Here is a 19995-nt window from a genome sequence, read left to right as displayed (position 1 = left end):
ACTTGGTACCAGGATACCCTTACTTCTGCTTCGTTCTCCTGGCCAAAGCAAGTTTCAAGCCCAGACTGTGTTTCAGTGGTTGGTGGGGAAATAGGCTCCACCTCTTTCATGAGAGAGACTGCAAAGTCGCAGGCAAAGGCTGTGGATGGAGGGAGAAAGGGAGCAGGGAAGAATGGGGGCATTAGTACAGTCAATCTATTGTATCGTATCCCAATTATGTAGACTAGGGTACTCGACTGAAATCCACTGGTCAAGGAGGCCCCTCTGAGGAGGTGATATTTCAGCTGAGCTACGCAGGATGAGTAGGAGGTAGCCCAGTGAAGAGAAAGAGAGAACATTCCAGGCTGGCAGCGTGGGTCTTTGGAGCCCTGAGATGGGCATGAACTGGATAGAATCAAGATACTAGAAGCAGGCAGCATGGCTGACAGCCGGCGAGGAAGGCTTTGGCTGAAATGAAGTTGACGAGGGATGGGGGTGGGGTGGAGGGGTGACAGGGGTGGGGTGGGGGGATGGGGGCATGGGGGGCAAAGCAGAGGCCAGCCCAAGCTTGCTCTGGAAGATGGGAGTTGGAAGATGAAGGCACCTATTGGTCTTCAGGGCCAGGTGACTTGGTGGTACTCAGCCCGGCATTTGGAGGGATGCTGGGACACAGCTCTCCATTCCTGTAGGAGCTGCCCATCTGTCAGGGGAGCCGCCCATCTGTCAGGGGCTCAGGCTGTCAGGCAGGCCGCAGAGGGGGTCTGCAGGCGAGGGACGCTTCCCCTGACAGGGGAGTCCTTCACTGTCAGCAGCTTCGCCTCAGTGGGTTAATAAAGCCATCCATCACCCTTCTCCAGGCCAGGTATCTAAATGCCTGCTTAATGCTACCCTGGGGGGGGTGGTGGGAGTCTGCAACAGGAATGGTCACCTGGTGCCAGGGTGCCAGGACCAGATGAATCTGCCTGGAGGTTCGGCACCTTGCTGCAGTTTACAGGCAGACCCAGCCTCTGCCTGGTTGGTTTGGGCCACGCTGAGATCACCTAGTTCATGGGCTGTGAGTCTGTGGCCCAACAAACAGCATTGGGACACATTGGAGTAGATGCACCCGGATTCCTGTTTGCCATTTTACTGTCTGCAGAGGAGAAATACTGGAGTGGGGCCAGGGGCCTGCTACCTGCACCTGCCAGTGCTGCTCTGTCCCACACACCTGCCTCTGACATAGGGTCAGGGGTGCGCAGGCTTCCCGGGACCGAGGCTGAGTGACTCACGTCTGGCTGTTCAGAGACAGGCCCTAGTGGTGCTTTGGTGGGAGTTCCACAAGTTTAGGCTGCTGGAGGGGAGTTGAGGGACCTTGAGCTGCTGAACATCAATCCAACAACAATGCTCTTGTTTCCTGAGCGCTCACGGTGTGCACTTCACCTGCTTTGTGCCAGGAACTAGGCACGGTTACGATCCCCATTGCGCAGATGGCAAACCGAGGTCCAGAGAAGTGAGTCATGTACGATTACAGAGCCGGAAGGCTCAGAGCTGGGATTGGAACCCAGGGCTGTCAGACTCTGGAGCCCCCTCTGCACCGCAACACTTTGCTGGCTTCAGGGCTGGGTGTGTTCGCAGTTGTCCTACAGTCCAGCCAACAGTCTCCGAATCTCCCCGTCACCTATGAGGAGAAGGAAGCGACATGACCAGTGCCAGGTCTCACAGTGAGAAAGCTCAGGGCTGGGATTCAACCCAGGTCTGTGCGACTCCCTGCTTGTCTGGGTGTGTGTGTACTTCCCCCACCCACCCACCCCCCCGCCATTGGACCAGGGTGTTTTCAAACCTTTGCAGCCACAGACCCTCCTTTTACTGAAAAAAAGATGTGAGATCCTGATATGAAGGGCAGATGAAAAGAGGGTGCCGCTCTGGTTAAGTGGGGGCCTGCCCTAGTTACCTGCTGCTCTNGTCTGTGCGACTCCCTGCTTGTCTGGGTGTGTGTGTACTTCCCCCACCCACCCCCCCACCATTGGACCAGGGTGTTTTCAAACCTTTGCAGCCACAGACCCTCCTTTTACTGAAAAAAAGATGTGAGATCCTGATATGAAGGGCAGATGAAAAGAGGGTACCTCTCTGGTTAAGTGGGGGCCTGCCCTAGTTACCTGCTGCTCTGTAACAACTCACCCCCAAGCTTAGTGGTTTAAATTCAATAACCATTTACTATGTCTTACAGTTTGGGGGAGTCAGGAATCCGGATAGGGCTCAGTGGGGATGGGCGGCTCCTGTTCCAAGGCTTGAAGGCTGGGGCTGGATCACTCACAGTCAGCAGGCGCTGGGTTTTGGTTGGGCCCTCAGTTCCTCCCTGAAGAGTCTTCCCGTGTGAGCTGATCCGGGTTTTCCCACAGCATGAAAGGTGGGTTCAAACAACAGGCACCCCAAGAGAGCAAGAGGTAAGCAGAAGCCACGTTGCCCTTTATGAACTGGCCCAGGGAGTCAAGCAGGAGTCTGCTCTTCCTTCTGGGTTCAGGGGTGTGAGGGAGAAAAACCGAAAGCCCGTGTGGGACTGGACCTGTTACTGGAGCTACTTTTGGGAAGTACCATCTGCTACAGGGCCAGCCCAGGAGCTAGGGGGTGACTGACCCCCTTCTGCCCTCCTTTGTCCCTGAGCAACCCGGGGGTTCCCAAAAGTAATTAGAAAACAAAACTGCCCCATACCGTGTGGCTTGACACACAGGTGGCACTTTGAAGACCAATCAGTTCATTAATCAACAGTCAACTCACTTTTTAATCCGCCACGCCTCGTTGAAGGCATTCAGCCTCGTCACTAAGCTCAGTGGGCAAGTTCATTCTTCATTCACTCATGGATCAAGGTGGGCACTGAGGTGCAGCCTTGAGGGAACCTTTGGTCAGGTGGAAGGGACACACAGAGTGTGGGGCCAAAGTAGGCTTACCTTGGTTCGTATGGAAAATTATACAATAATTAATACATGATAACCCAAGAATAAACTCTGCATTTCACACACAACGGTAAACCTACTTTTGCCCCACCTTGAATGGCAGCGACTCACTCTAGGCAGAATGCTGAGTCGCTTCCCTGTGTCCCCTCCTTGCAGCCTGGGCAGGAATGGACATCCCTGTGCCCCAGGGGTGCTGGGGACCTTCTCCTTTGGGTACTCTGTGCATCCTGTTCCTCCTGGGTGCACAGGGAGTCTCCCAGGGACCTTTCTGCTGTACCCTGCATTGTTGGGGGGGGGGGGGCGGTGGTTTCTGCTCTGCCTGCCCCCTTCCTCCCTCTGGTACTGCCCCCTCCTGGCCAGCTCAAAAATAGCCCCCGATTCGAGTTGCCTTGATCCAATCCATCCTCCTTCCGCTCTCTGGCTTTTTGACCAGCAGCTGTATTGGTTGAGATAATTCTGTCAACGCGCTGCCTTTTGTACCCAGGATGTGCCGGGTAAATTTGTTAGAAGAATACCCCAGGCTAGCACGTCATTACACTCCCAAACCCATCTATCTTTTACTTCGGATTAATTCTTTCTTTCCCTCTCTCCTCACCTCCTCCATAAATCCTGGTGCACTTAATTAATTTCAGTTCCACTGCAAGGTCCATAATACAGAATTGTTCAAGCAAACACAAAATTAATTATTCTATTTACAGCCTTCTCATTGAGAGGAGCATTTCATCTTTCATAATTACATTTTGGAACGTCCAATTATGAATTCAGGCGCCTGCTGTTTTGCATACGGGGACAGTCCCCAAGTGTCCTCATGGCAGGGGAGTCAGGCTGGTGGCCTTTCGTGCCTTCTGCCGCTGACCCAGGCCCTGCTGGTTGAGCCCCTGAAGGACCTTTCCAGGAGATACTGAGGCAGGTGCAGGATGGCAGTGTCTAGAAGGGAGTGGAGCCCAGAGTGGGGCTGAACGGAAGGAGGAGGAGGAAGGCGAGGGAGGATGTGCCGATTTAATTGGGATCTCATCATCGCCAGAGCCTTCGAATGGGAGGAAATGGGCCTCTTCATCTTGCCAGGTTGGTGGGGAAGAGGCTCAGCTTTTCTGCAAGTCAGTGAATTGGGCACATGAGAGCCATTCCGTGCTTGGCCTTTGCTCTGCTCTCAGGCATGGACCCTGGAGCTCTGGCTTTTCCTCCTTCTCTCTGCCTCTCGGCCCCGGAGGACCACTGTGGGGGCATGAGTTCACCAAGACACCAAGTTCTCGGTCAGGAACTTACAGCGGAGTGGGAGAACTTCTCTTTCTGCTCTCCAAGGGGTGCTCTCTGCCTCCGAAGGTTATGCCTCTCAGATGGGCTGGGAAGGACCCTTGCTCTCTGCTCAGAGCCCTGCTCTGGGTACCCCAGGGCTGGCCCCAGAGGGAAATGTGCTGCATTACTTGGCTGCGTTGTGGCGCTTTGCTGGCTGGAGTTTTAGGGTACTACAAGAGTCCCTGTTTAAAGGTTTTATAAAATACCAGTTCCAATGGACCTATACTGAGATGAAATTAAGCGTGTCTGTTTAAAAACAAGTCAAATAATTCCAAAGCATTTATTAAAAGTCAGGTAAAATTTTTGGAGTGGGGAGTGTTCTGCTGGTCCACACTGGGAATCGTGAGGGGACAGGCCCCCTTCCTTCCACCCCTTCCCTTGGGCCTGGGCCTCTTTTCCAAGAGGATGGGGTTGCACTTTAACATAAAAAGAATGTTTTTCTCCCTGGCTGGTGTAGCTCAGTGGACTGAGCACGGGCCTGCGAACTACACAATCGCGTTTCAATTCCCAGTTAGGGCACATGCCTGGGTTGCAGGCCAGTTCCCAGCAGGGGATTCACGAGAGGCAACCATATGTTGATATTTCTATCCCTCTCTCCTTCCCTTCCCCTCTAAAGATAAATGAATAAAATTTTTAAAAAGAGTGTTTTTTTCCTTTAAAAACACCGTGGAGTTCCTGCTAAATGCTAGGTATCTTGCTGGGCACTGTGCTGGGTACTTCCCATATGTTGCTTATTTAACCCTCAAAGCCACTCTGTGACATTCAGGGAAGAATTTGTGACACTTGGGAGCCTCATCTCCGACAGGTGTGTGCAGGTGACCGTGAAGAGACTTGATTCCAGGCTGAGTGTGCTGTGAAGTCTCAGGGCGATAATTCACACCAGGAAGGCGGGGAGGTGCCGTGTCAGAACTAGACTCTGAACTCACACTGCCTGTGTTTGAATCCCATCTCCAGTACGTTCTAATTTCTTAGGCGACTTACATAACTTCTTGTGCCTCAGTTTCCTCGTGAATTAAGCTGGGATAATATCACCCACCTCACTGGGCTGCTGTGAGGTTTCTGTGAGACCACGCATGTAAAGCCCTGGCTCGTATTGGGAAGGTTCTCACCAAGCGGCTATGTCTCAGTGTCTCCATCTGTGGAATAAGTCAAGTGTGAGCAGAAGGTGACAGTGATGCCTTTGGAAATGACCGCTCTGCCACAGTTCACCAAGGCCAATACCTGGGTGAGCTAGACTCCTCCACTTATACCTGTCCATCACGGTGCTCCCTGATTGACCCCCTCTAACAGTTTCCCAGCTCACTTACCCTCCAAATACACCCTTTATGGTGACATATAGGCCCAACCAGATCCCGTCTCTATCTCCCAAAACTGACTTCCCACTTTCCTCTTTCCTCTCTGTGCTCCAGCCACATGGGTCTTCTATCTACACCCCCGCTAGACACATTTTCCACCTCAGGGCCTTTGTACTGGCCATTCCCTGCCCCACACATGGTCTTCCCTCTGCTCTGAATCTCTGCAGGACTGACTTGGTTTTAGCATCCCCTCTTCAGAGACCCTCCTCAGATCACCCTACCAGTAAAGTAGCCCTTCACCCAGCACCCCTCTTCACACCACCTATGAACCGTCTTTGCAGCCCTTTTCTCTATTGCAGAGATCTTGCTTGTTTTCTCATTTACTGTGGGTCTCCCAAGGGCTGGATTATGAAGATGTATGAGAAAAGGAGCCGTGTCTGTCTTCTCCATTCTCTGTCCCCAGATTCAAAGTAGGCGCACAATAAATATTTAAGTGAACCACTTTTTCCGCATTCCCCATGTGAGGACAGCAAGCCTGGAAAAATGAAGACGTTGGAACATCTTGGTCTGTGATTAGCTGTAGAAGGAATGAGCGAGGCTTAAATTTTTTTTTTCTTCAAATTAGTTTCCTGATCTTGAGAAACTATCTACCCTCCTACCAGACCCTCGGGATGGGGGAGAGCCATTGATTTCTCTCTTAAGTGATGTTTTTCAGACCTGCCCACATTGAATAATTACTTGCTTTTGTGGGCTGAGAATGTCTTTCTGCTGTTCCACCTGGTAGGTTTGTTTTCTTTGTTAATTAGCTATTAATTGCAAGGGCTCCTGGGGACCGGAGGTGAAAGGGAGGCCCCAGAGGTAGGCTGGGGGTCTGGGACAAGGGAGGACTGCAGGCTGGAATGAGGATGACCTCACTGGGCACTGGGCTAATTTATTTCAAATGCTGTCGTGTCCAGAGAGTCATTGAGTTTCTGGGATGATGAGTGATTTTGTTAATTAAGTCCTATAAACAGTACAGCTTAATTTCCAGCCGTGGGGCTGCAGCTGGTGGGTGGGAGCTGCTGGCAGCTGCCACAAGAGGTTGTCCTTGAAGGAATGAGCCATGGGGGTGGGGTGGGGGGAAGTCTGAGAGGGCAGGGACAGTGTTCAGGAACTTCACCCCAGATGCAATTTCCCCTTCCTCCTCCTTTTGTCCCTTCACTGTCTCTCCAGGCCAGGCCTTGATCCTGGGAATACCCCAGTTCGGTGTAAAGATAATGCCTGCAAGTTATTTAAAAGGAATTTCAGGGACGCTACCTGCGTTCCCCCAAAGGCCTGAGCTGGAAACTCTGATTGCTGGTTTTCATCTTCCTCTATCTCACCTCCTTCTGGTCCTCACTTCCAACACCTCTTCCATCCCTAAGGCTGAACAGTTGGTCCGTGAAGCATCCGGTGCCTCGCCCTCGCCCTGTCTCTCCATCTCCTCCAGCAAGCCCTCGTCAGCCCATCACCTCCCCTCCCCTGGATTCTCATCACAGCATACGACAGTAAACCCACCGCAGGTCTCCTTGCTGCCAGTCTTGGCCCTACATGGTCCTTCTGAAATGTACATGTCTCCACCCCGGCTTAACATTCTCCGTGGCTTCAGTTTCTTTTAGATAAAGAAGAGGTCCTTCCCAAGATCAATATCACCCCACTGAGCCCGTAGCCCAATTTCTTGCCACTCTCAATGCACACTTTGAGGCCAGTTTCTTTTTTTCTGCCTTTTATATATTTGGAACTAATTAGATTTTTTTTTGTAAAGTTCAGGGTTGAGCAAAATATCCCTTTCACTTGGAACACTCCTTCCTCACGGTCCCTGTCATCTAGCCTCCAAAGCCTTTGCCTGGCTCACTGCCCACGGGGTAGGGTTTGGAAATCTCTTGGTTGGGTCATGGGAGCCTCTCTGGCCCCCTTGGGTGGCTGACAGCCTGGAGGACTGGCCACATCGGAGTGCTCACACGGTGTGTAACAATGTTTATTGTCAGACTCTCGTCCTTACTGGGACAGGCACCAGGGCGGTCTGTCATAGTGCCCACCACCTAGTTGGTGCTCGGCACATATTTGCAGAATTGCATTAACTCAACATCGAATTGCTCTGATGGACAGAGGACAGCGGGGTGGGAGAGTGGGGCGTGGCTGTTTCCACGGCGGGCTGTGAGGAAGAGCTTCACAGAGGAGGAGGTGTGGAGCTGCGTCCCGAAAGAAATGGCTGCAGGGATGACTGGGTTCTTCTCAAATGACGAGGATTCATCCAGATGACCAATTCCCCAGGAGAACGAGGAGGCTGGGAGCATGAGGCAACGCTGTCAGTCCTGAGAGTCGGAGGCAGGGCAGGGAACCCCCACCCCCATTCCCTGATGCCTGAGGGCCACGCCTTACCACTCATTCCTGGGTTGGGTTTCCTGTTTTCTGAATTTTGTGTTTCTTTTCCTTAGTACATATACTTGTTTGGGTGGAGCACCTTCTCTGGTTGTGTCTTAAAAAGAAATCTGTAAGAGGTAAAAATCTAGAGACATCCCATGTCTGAAAATATCTGTATTCTTCTCTCCCACCGGATGACTCTGGGGTTAACAAAAGAAAATTTTCAACTAGAATTTATTTTCTTTCATCCTTTTGAAGCACATCTTTGGTAACCAGCTTCCCAAATAGCCCCCGATAACACTCATCTCTTGGTGTGCAGACCCTGTGGAGTCCCTTCCCACACAGCAGGGAGCCCTCTGTCCCCGATGGGAGACTATAGAGATGATAGCCATAAATGACATGTGGCTTCTGCCTTGCTCTCTCGGGATCACTCTTTCGGAGGGGGGTCAGCTGCCCTGTCAGGAGGGCACTCAAGCAGCCTTTTGGATGCTTTCACATGGTGTGTCATTGAGGTCTCCCCTCAACAGCCAACATCAACTTGCCAGCCACGGGAATGAATGGGGCCTCTCGGAAGTGGATCCAGTCAAGCCTTCAATGACTGCAGCTCTGGCCAACATTTTGACTAGAACTCATGGAAAACCCTGAGCCGGAACCACCAAGGACCCACTCCCGAATCCCTGATCCACAGAAACTGTGTGAGATACCACTGTTTATTGTAGGTTTAAGCTGCTAAGTTTTGGGTTAATTTGTTACGCGCCATAGATAACTCACATGTACTATTCCATGATCTTCTCCTTGTTGAGAAATCTGAAGCATTTCTGACTTCTGATCCTTCACTAATTGTTTTATCTCCACTCTCTCTGGAAGCTCGTAGGATCTTCTCTTTGTATGGAAGGTCCTGACACTTTCCTAATGGTCCATTATAATATATGCCGGATGTGAGACTATTTGCATTCTTTCTAGAATCTCTTTTGAGGGAAACTCAAATTCCATCTGGAATTTCAGAATTTCAGTTTTCAGAGATTCTCTTGAATAATTTCAGTAACCATCTTCCTCTGTTGTCTCTGTTTTTTTTTTTTTTTTTTCTGTCCAGAATTTTTATCATTTGGATTGTGGATATATTGGGTTCTCTACTCGNCACGGGAATGAATGGGGCCTCTCGGAAGTGGATCCAGTCAAGCCTTCAATGACTGCAGCTCTGGCCAACATTTTGACTAGAACTCATGGAAAACCCTGAGCCGGAACCGCCGAGGACCCACTCCCGAATCCCTGATCCACAGAAACTGTGTGAGATACCACTGTTTATTGTAGGTTTAAGCTGCTAGGTTTTGGGTTAATTTGTTACGCGCCATAGATAACTCACATGTACTATTCCATGATCTTCTCCTTGTTGAGAAGTCTGAAGCATTTCTGACTTCCGATCCTTTACTAATTGTTTCATCCCCACTCTCTCTGGAAGCTCGTAGGGTCTTCTCTTTGTATGGAAGGTCCTGACACTTTCCTAACGATCCATTATAATATATGCTGGATGTGAGACTATTTGTGTTCTTTCTAGAATCTCTTTCGAGGGAAACTCAAATTTCATCTGGAATTTCAGAATTTCACTTTTCAGAGATTCTCTTGAATAATTTCTGTAATTATCTTCCTCTGTTGTCTCAGTTTTTTTTTTCTGTCCAGAATTTTTATCATTCGGATTGTGGATATATTGGGTTCTCTACTCATCCTATCTTTTCTCTCCCATTTTATGCTTTGTAGTTTTGCTCTATTTTGTGGGGGGATATCCTCCCTCCCTTGTATTCTAACTCTTCTTTTGAGTTTTTCCATTTAAACTGCTGCAATTTAAATTGCAGTCTAAGACCCCTTTAGCGTGTCCTGAATATTTCTTTTTATATTATTCTACATTTGTTGGATGCAATCTCTCTTGTTCTCTTTCTTATTTTTAATCTCTCTGAAGACCTGAAATGTTATGCATATTATATATACTTGTATATACACATGAAATTATATATATATATATATATATATATATTATATACCTTTTTGGTAACAGATTTATTGAGATATAATTCACACAACAGATAATTCACTCATGTGAGTGTACAAGTCAAGGGTTTTTAGTATGTTCACAGACTTGTGCAATCATTATGCCAATTGATTTTGGAACATGTTTGTCACCCTGAAAGGAGCTCTGCACCTTTTGGTTATTCCCACTCAAACCCCTCATTGCTACTCAGGTGAAGGCAATCACAAATCTACCTTCTGTCTCTGTATTTGTCTGTTCTGGAAACTCCATGTGACTGGGATAACATATGTAATTTTTTGAATAGCACATTTTCTGATTTCTCCTAGTTGCTTCTCACCCTGCATTTATTTGCTTTGGTCTCTGTTTTCCATGTCAGGGGCCTCTTTTCATGCGTCTGTTGATCCTTGCTTGTCTATTCTCACTGGAGAAGGGGGCACTAACCAATTGATTGATTGGGCACTTTGAGTGTGTGGGTGAGACTTGCTGACTCTGGACTTTCCCATTGGGTGGCCTGTGGCTTATTTGGTAGAACAACCTCAGAGGTCACCATTTTTAGGTCTCTCTCTTTGGGATGATCAGATTCCTAGAGAAGGTTCTCTACCTGGAGGGAAAGCTTGGGCTGCCAGTATTTCAAGGGCCAAGTGGGAAAACAACACAGGGAGGTCTCAGTGTTGCCCGATGCCCCACTTTTCAGTAAGGGAGCCTGCTGCCCACAGGGCCTGGTGCCCTTATTCTAGAGATCCTTTATCTTTTACTCCCCGGAGAAAAATTCTCTCCTCCTCTGCTGAGACAGGGCAGGACAATTTGTTCTCTGTGAAAGAGTTCCGGGGAAGATCTAGGGATCTGACTGCTTCTTTAAAAATATTTTGAACCAATTTTATTGATAATGACTCAACAAGCATTTATACAACCACGGCTATATTCCAAGTACTTTTAAATGTAAAAAATTTTATTGTGGTAAGAATCTTTCATGTGAGACCTACCCTTTAAACAGATTTTTAAGTGTACAATACAGTGTTGTTATCTATAGGCACAGTGTTGCACATCAGACTTCTAGAACTTATTTGTCTTCATAACTGAAACTGTATACCCATTGATTAGCAAGCGACTGCTCATTTCCCTTTCCCTCCAGCCCCTGGCAACCACTGCTATATTGTCTTATGAATTTGACTATTTTAGATATAAGTGGAATCATGCAGTATTTGTCCTGCAATTGGCTTATTTTGCTTCTCATGTTTTCAAGGCTCATCTATGTTATTGCATATTGCAAATCTTCCTTCTCATTTTAAGGCTGAATGATTGTGTGTGTGTGGGAGAGTATGCATATGTTACATGAAGAATCCATTCATCCATCGATGGACGTTTAGGTTGTTTCCATGCGCGGCTATTGTGAATAGTGCTGCAACGAACACGGGAGCGCTAGTATCCTAGCATCTCTTCAAGATCTTGACCTCAATTCCTTTGGATATAAACCTAGAAGTAGGAGAGGTCAATGCAGAATAATTTGAGACAGCTCCATACTCTTTTCCATAGAGGCCGCACCATTTTTGCATTCCTAGCCCTTCTGTTTCTGAGCTTTTTACAGATTCTCCTTTTCGATCTTCTTTCACTCCCCACTTCCAGTGACACTTACTATCTCCAATTTCTAAGCCTTTTAGGAATAGCAGGGTGAATCAGATTGGTCCTGAGCCATTCCCCACTGCTGGCTTAGGATTTGGTTCTCTCGGGTGTGTTATCTTAGGTCCTTCAAGAAGTAGAAACCAGGATGGGATGAAAGATCCGAGAGATTTATCAGGGAAACACCTCAGAGGAGGAAATGGGAAGGAAGCTGGAGGCATCTGGGAGAGCCGTTAGACCACGTTGCAGGTCTAATCAGCTTGGAGGAGAGAGGGAAAGGAAGAAGGTTGGGCAGAAAAAAGCAGTAAAATGCTGTGCAGTTCCAGGAAAGGTTCAGCAAAGCCAGGGAGGATTTCTGGAGCTTAAACCGACTGTCTGTGGAGTCCCGTGGCTCCCGGGATGGACCTGCCTCGGTATTGCTGCTGTCCTCAGCCAGCGTCTGGGAGTGAATGTGGGGCTGGATCCAAAGCATAGCTGGTGGGGCAGCTGGTCAGTCACCCAGGAGCTGGAGATATGACAGCCACAGTCTCACGGCTTCCACGTGGCCACAGGAGCGGTGCTGATTCCCTTCCACATCCCCAGGAAAACAACACACAAATTTTCTCAAAAGGCATATAACCTATGAGGATGGAGAGAGTAGGAAAGGTGATAGCGATTGAGTTTTAGAAGCTGGACATATGTCTTTAATCTGTCATATTTACCCAGAAGTCCTTCAAGTTCACTGATTTTCAGTCTTCCATATTCATCGATGTAATAAATACTATAAACTTCTTTCTGGGTACTGCTTTGGCTTTACCATCCCACCCCCCAAATAATATGTAATTCTTTATGTTTGTGACAAATATAGCCAATTAGTGACAATGATATATAACAGCTTATACAATCCAATGCTGTTCTATTTGATTACAGTATTATATAAATATAATCTTCATAGCAGGGGCTATTGTACATCTTCACAGAGTGGCTTGGACATATTATTTTATTTTATTTATTTAATTGTTTTTCAAGTACAGTTTTCTGTCTATTACTCCCATCCCATCCCACCCCTCGTGCTCCCCTCCTCCCATTTCCACCCTTCTCAGTTGTTGTCCATGTATCCTTTATATATGTCCCTCTAAATCCCTCCCCTATTTCCCCTGAAATTCCCTCCCCTCTCCCCTCTGGTCACTGTCCCCCTGTTCTCTATTTCAGTGGTTTTGGTCATATTTTGCTTGCTTGTTTGTCTTGTCATTAGCTTCCTGTTAGAGGTGAGATCATATGGTATTTGTCCTTCAACACCTGGCTTATTTCACTCAGCATAATGCTTTCCAGTTCCATCCATGCTGTTGCAAAGGGTAGGAGATCCTGCTTTCTTTCTGCTGCATAGAATTCTATTGTGTAAATGTACCATAGTTTTTTGATCCATTCATTTACTGATGAGCCCCTAGGTTGCTTCTAACTCTTGGCTATTGTAAATTGTGCTGCTATGAACATTGGGGTGCATAGGTTCTTTGGGATTGATGTTTTATGGTTCTTAGGATTCAGTTCCAGCAGTGGAATTGCTGGGTCAAAAAGCAGGTCCAATTTTAGTTTTCTGAGAAAATTCCATACTGTTTTCCACAATGGTTGTACCAGTCTGCAATCCCACCAACAGGGGACTAGAGTCCCTTTTACCCCACACCCTCTCCAACATTTGTTGTTTATTGCTTTGTTTATGATAGCCATTCTCACCGGTGTAAAGTGGTATCTCATTGTGGTTTTAATTTGCATCTCTCTGATAGCAAGTGATATTGAGCATTTTTTCATATGTCTCTGGACCCTCTGTATGTCCTCCTTGGAGAAGTGTCTGTTCAAGTCCTTTCCCCATTTTTAATTGGGTTAGTTGTCTTCTTAGAGTGAAGTCGTGTGAGTTCTTTGTATATTTTGGAGTTCTGTTCAACAAATATTCTGTGCCCTACCAAGTGCTCAGAACTGGGAATACAGAATGAACAGAGAGATGGGTCCCACCTGTAATGACATAGGATCGTAAGTACCACAATGAGGTAGCACAGATGACTTCTCGGAGGAGATGGTTGGGTCCTGGTGGAAAAGTAGGACTAGGCCAGGAGATGTGGGGAGGGGTCTTGTAAATAGAGGAAACAATGAGCGAAGAGACACAGTGTGAAATGTCAGAGTGCACTCTGGGAGCTCAGTCCTTCAGTGTTTTGGGAGCACAGGGTACAAGGAACAGGGGTGAGAGATGTGTTAGACTGACCCTAAGGATTGTGGACTAGTAATACCGAGTCAGGGGCTTGTTCTGAAGGTAATGCTAATCCCTTCATTTCAGGGAGTTTGGGCAGTACCCTGAGGCTGTCGTTACCCCTCTCCCCAGTATTCGGGTCTTTCCGGAGATCTGTTGGTGCTGGGGGTGGAGGGCTTGGCTGACGGTGACATCTTCCCCCGACGATGCTGTCCTAACACTTCATCCTGTCAGAGGAAGCCTGAGCCACCTCCCTGCCTGGCCTCCCTCACTACACAGCCCAGAAACATGATCCTTTTGCTGGTGTCATCTCTCTCGGAGGCACACACCTCTGAGCTCGCTAAATTGCATCTACACTCTGCCTTGCAGCAAGCGGGAGGCTGGGCCACCCTGCAGGTCCCAGTCTCTGCTCTGGGACTTTGTGGGGAGAATACCTGCTCAGATTTTCCCAAGTGCCCCAGGAATTGCCTGCTTACAGGAAGGGTGTTGAGAAGGAAGGCATGATGGGAGTCAGACAGATTTGGTGTTAATTCTGGTGGAGGTCACACCTGCTGGGTGACCTGCGGCAAATTCTTGCTTTCACGAACCAGCATTGGCTGATGCCCACTCTGTGCACAGCTATGTGCTGGCTTCTGGGGAAGCAAGTTCCTCTAGGGGAGACAGAGAGACCAGGGGAGGAGTGAGAGTCTCAAGCCCTCCCCTTACCCGAAAAGGTAAGCGTTATAACCCTAGTTGAGGTCTTTTGGAGGGACCAGTGGGGCTTTCTGTCCCTGGCATATCTGACCAGAGGGGCTGGGCATGTGTGCTGGGCTGTCAGGAAGAGTTATCTCCAGACAGCCCTTGGCCTGCCTGCTTTCTCCTCCACGTTCCCCTCCTAATTCATTTTCCGCCTTTAATGTACTGTTGTGGAGCTTCCTCTCCCATTAGGGCCTGTAATGTGCGCCGATTCCCTTCAGCTTGACTGCCCTTAATAGGCAGCGTAAATAGAATTTAGTGTGGCGTGCACTAACATCTCTATCCATTGTCCAGAGATTAAATACTTGCCGCCGATGGTTCATGCATCATCAGCCTCGAGCCCAGTTTCATAGCTCCCAACCAAAGGAGGATATTAAATTAATTTGCAGGTTGCTTTAGCAAAACCTAACAAAAAAACCTCCACAGGAGAAGAAGGGGGGCCTGATGCATCTGTCCACCATCAATCACGGGGAGGGGGTGGGAGCTGTTAGAAACCACGGATGGGGCTCTTGTGTGTCTGGGGCTGGGTCCCTTTGAGGGCCACACTGCTTGGCTGTCTGCTTCCTTCATAGTCCCCAAGGCTGGCTCCATGGCCAGGCCTCCGTGGAGCTTTGGCATCTGGTCTGAGGTGTGGACTGAGCGATGGAGAAAGGGATGTGGGAACTGTGTGCCCTTAGTCCATAATGCAGGGTCTACTTCCTCCTTCTTAGGGGTGTAGCCAGTGCATGATCCATGAAACGCCCCTGTGGTCTCGGTTAGGGGGACCCCTGAAACCCCCCTGTGTGATGGCAGGGGAGCGGGTCAGCGTAGGCCCTGCCTCTGGGATCTAGCTGGGGCATTCCCTGGCCTTTTTGCACTTGATGGTGGTTTGGGTCATGGGCCAGTCACGTGGGGCAACAGACCTGAGGGCAGACGATGATGATCCAGGACCCCTGTCCCGGTTGCTCTGTCCATTGGGAAGCAGGGCTCAGGTTGGGCGGAGGCAGGTGGGAGGGCTTGGCTCCCCTGGGCATAGTTAAAACGGAAGTTTCCCCTGGTGAATGGACCAAAGGGGACAGCCAGTCTCCCACGAGAGTGGTAGATACATGATGACTGTGCCACTGTCCTCCACATCATTGTCCTGGTAGCCATCAAAGCCATTTTCTCCAGCAAGGGACCAAAGCCTCAGGATCCTTTTCAGCACAGTACACTAAGGCAGCTCTCACTAATGGGCTGGAGGTGGCACAGGACAGTTCTGAAATGATTGTTGAGTTGGAAATGATTGTGTTGAACCTGGGGTGTCCCTGGCAGACTGGGCGTGGCCACCCAGGGGGACCTGAGATTGGCCTGCGTAGCCGTGTTTCCTGACAGGAGCCGATAGACCAGACGATGACTGGTTTAATTCCAGATGAGGCTCTCGTTTCTTCCCAGGCATAGTGGGCCTGGGAGTCTTTCCTTTTCTCAGATCTTCTCAGATGCTTCCAGCCCACTGTTCCGCCCTCCCCTCCACCACGGGAACGTGGTGTGTCCCTGTGGCTTTGGAGGTAAAGTGAGGTGAAGCAAGGGAGGGGTCCTGAGTGGTGGTGCAGACTCCGTGTGGGCTGCCAATTGCTCCCGGATGAACCCCACCGCCAGTGGCCTCCCCTCCGGTGGTTTATTAATAGCTTTTAACAGGATCATTTGGACTAATTGAAAATCAGACCGATGCTAATATGCCCCTTACGTTTCATTCATTTTTTATTTAAAAAAGAAGCTAAAAGCATTTATTGAGTAGTTTCTGGGGAAAAGAGATAAAAAGGTCTCCCCTCTGACCATTCCAATGGTGTGGTCCCCTGCCAGCACCCCATGCGGGGGGTTCTGGTGTTCATTAGTGTGATTTAAGGTGTCCAGGTGACCCTGTTACGAAGCCATCAGCAGGAGCTGCTTGAAGACATCCCTCGCTCACTGTGAGCTCTGCCTGGTCCTGAAGGTGGAGAATAGGTGGGATGGGTTGAGGGCTCTTTGGCTGCTGTCCTGTCACTGTGCCCCTCTGTGTGGGCTGGCTGTGATTGTGGTACAGGCATTGCCACAGGAATAAATGGATTCCTCCCACCCAACCCTTCTTCTGTCTTTCTGGTGGGATTTAAAGTCCTGAGAGGGCCAGGCCTGATGAGCCTAGTTTTTACAGTTAGTGCCCATCTCTTGGTCAAAAAGGATGGGGTGCTTGTTGTCTTCCATTTGCCCTCCCCTTTCCCAGACCCTCTCTCTGCCCTTCTCTGGATCCCAGATGGCTGACCCCCCAGAGTTGCTCATGAGCCTCCCGTTGGGTTTGGCCAATGGGAGACGTTGGCAGGAGATCAAAGGGCAGAAGGAGAGAGGGGTTCCAACTCTCTGCTCTCCCATCGTGCTTTGGTATTTCACTAGCTCTAGCAGTCGCTGTCCCTGTGGGACTCTGTCTCGATGGACAGTCCCTCTTTAAATATAGTCCCAGCTCTCCCTTCAGCCCTAAGGGTGGGAATAGGTCCCCCTGCTTCCTCTGTGGGTATTTCCTTCATCAAAGCTACGGTTTTGATTGCAGTTATCGTGGTGGGAGATGATCACGGTTCCCTGCAAGGTGATCCTAATGTCATTCTCCAAAGAAAGGAGAGTGGGTGCAGGATGGTCCCCAAATCTTCAACTGTCCTTCATACCCTGGTCCTGCTCTTGGCCATAGGCTGAGCCACAAGTTTGGCTTCTGCCCTTTGAGTGTGTGGTTTGGGGTTTGGCATTCACTCTGTCTCCCTCTGTCTCCCGCCACCTAGGGAACGACCTGCTCGACCAGTCCTTTGTCCCACTCCTGGTTCTCTTGTCCTGTCCCAGCATGGGATCCTGCACCTGTGGTTCCAGTGGGGATGGATGGCCCTGGCTCCCCGTCAGTCGCCTGCAGAGCCACTTCGTAAACCTTTGCCCCGCTGTGTGGCTCCCTCTTAGAACTCTGCTGGGATGGCCTGATGAGGCTGTTCTCCCATGGGACAGAATAAATGCTAGTGGCCATGATCTGTTTCCAAAATCACTTCTACCCTCAAAAGGTCAAGATTTACCCTGGAACAGGTTTTCTGCAAAACTGAAGGCCAGAGCTACCGCTGTCAGAATAACTGCAGGGCTCTCCAAGCCCAGATGGAGGCCGACACTGGGATACGGATGAACTGGCAGCTATTAGTAAGTAGCCACGGTTCAGGCCGTGGGCTGTGTATGCCTGTCCCTGAATGTGTGTGTGTGTGTGTGTGCTTGTGTGTGAGTGATGTGAGGTGTGCTGGACAAGAGTCCCTGTAGGGAGGGGAGAATGCACCAAAGGAAAGCTCTCTGGATTCTTCCAGAGCTCACCTCACGCTGGCTGGGGAGGCTGCCAAGGACACGCTGACGACCCCTTAGGAGCAGCAAGAGGCCAGGTCAAGTCAACAAGCGTCCACCTTGTGCTGTGCCAGGTGCTGTGCTGGGCTCTGAAGGTAAAAATGTTGACTTGACCTTGGGTACTGGCTACCTCTACCTTGGTAGTGACTTTGTGGTCTTCCTGGGTCCTCAGTATCTTTATCTGTAATAGGACTAATGTCCTGTGAGAGTCCTGAGGTTCTGTGGTTCTGTGAGTGGGGAGCCGAGGTTTCTGAACCTTGCCACTGTGAGTATTTTGGGCTGGATAATCCTTTGCTATGGACCATCCTGTGAGCTGTGGGGTGTTTAGCAGCACCACTGGCCTCTACTCACTGGGTGCTAGAGCACCCCAATTCCCCTAGTTTGGATTACCAAAGCTGTCTCTAACCCTGCTAAGTATCTCCTAGGGGGCAAAATTGTCCTGGCTGAGATGTAGGGGACACAGTCTTGCTGGCTGAGAACCGCTGGTCTAGAGTGATGATTGCAGCTCACATGTGCCTGGCCAGGGCTTTTCCCGGGATGCTCTTAGGTTTGGACAGGTTTGGACTTGGTCGTAGGTTTTATAATCCTCATTCTGGGGCGTGAGGCCTGGGGCCTGAGCCTGCACCATCCTGACTTCATGAGGCAGTAGAATCTTGTCCTTAAACCTTTCCTGCTCCAGGGGCTGAGGGTGTCACTTATTTGATGACCAGATGAGGTCTGAACCTGTCAGCTGGAAGCCCAGCCCATGGGGTGAGAGAGGGACCCCGGGGTGGTGGGCAGGCAGGAACAAGGCCTGTGTGTGGAGGGCCCCAAAGGACTTCGGGGGGAAGGAACTGGGTCTTTGGGGGCAGGGAGTGGTCACCTCTTGGTGTGCCCTTGGGCAAGTTACTGAAGTCTTTGTGCATCAGTTTTCTCATCTTCAAAATAGGGAGATAGTGGTAGCGTAGCTGGTAGGATTCTTAGGTCAGCCAGGGTCCTGGACGGACATAAATGGTACACACCAAAGGACACACCGAAGGCACTGCTGATGTGGGGCAGGGGGGGCCTGAGGAAGGTGAGGCCACAGGGGCTAGCAAGAGCAGAGAATTACCCTCTACCCTCACCCAGCTGGAGGGGCACGGGGGTCAAAGTCAGGGCCTTGGAACCCCTCCACCTCACCACACCTGGATCTGTAGCCTTAGGAGGCTGCAGCCATAGCTAGAGTCCCCAAGTCCCTGCTAATCTCTCTAATCTTTCAGGTGCTTCCCATCGCCAGAAATGAGCCTCACTGGAAGGGCCAGGGAGTGGGGTGCTTTAGCAGCCAGAGTCATTTCCTCAGGTACCCAATGGGTCAGAGAAAGTTGGAGGTCCGCTCAGGACCGTGGGCCGGGGTGGAGAACCGCCAGCACAGCCACCAGGAAAACCAACCTGTGGTATTTGTGAAGCACTCGGAACGGTGGCCCACACACAGCAGGTGTTTGCTCAGTGACACCCTGTCCTTGCCTCTTGGGGCACAATACACGTTATGTAAATCTTGCAGCCCCTCCTGGGCCCCAGGGCAGGGCTCCCCTCTGCAGAGGTGCCAGGCCCCTCCTGTCGGAGCCGGGAGGACTAGGCAGGACTGGCTATGGGGAGCTGCCCACCTCTGCCTCTCGGAAGATGCTAGTCCAGGCTGGCCCCCATCCCCCCACTCACAGACTTCACCCACTCCAGTGAACCTCACCCAGGCCTGTCAACCCCTGTCCGACACGGCCATCTGGCTTGACCATGCATTCTTCAGCCTTGCTCCATGTCCCCTGCTTCCCCTGGTTCCCTTGGGCTCGGACCCCACAGGTGGGCCAGAAGCTGGGAGGCCTCCAAGGCCCTGTCTGGGGGAGAAGGTGGCCCAGCCTCTGACCTGCCCTCAGAGTCCCCTTGGCACTAGAGATTTTATGACATGTGAGTGGGATTCTCCTGTGCTTTTGTGAGCCCCTTTGTGCAGCTGTGCACCCCCAGGGTGGTGAGCCCCAGGGGGCTTCCGTGGGGCCGTGCTCCCAGCTGCCTACTGTGGTGTCCCGTCCAGGGACCCAGGGTCGGAGGGAGACAGGGAGGCAACATTGCATGAGCTTTCATGCTTCATCCGTCATGGCTGTGACTGTGGGCTCCCCTCAGTCCCAGGGCCCATCCCTCTGAAGGGGTCTGGGGGGCGCTGTG

The sequence above is a fragment of the Sturnira hondurensis genome, unplaced genomic scaffold (assembly GCF_014824575.4).
Source record: "Sturnira hondurensis isolate 20B ecotype Veracruz unplaced genomic scaffold, ASM1482457v3 Scaffold0004136, whole genome shotgun sequence".
NCBI classification, from domain to species: domain Eukaryota; kingdom Metazoa; phylum Chordata; class Mammalia; order Chiroptera; family Phyllostomidae; genus Sturnira; species Sturnira hondurensis.
The sequence above is the reverse complement of the archived record's forward strand: the minus strand, read 5'-3'. Positions refer to the sequence as shown.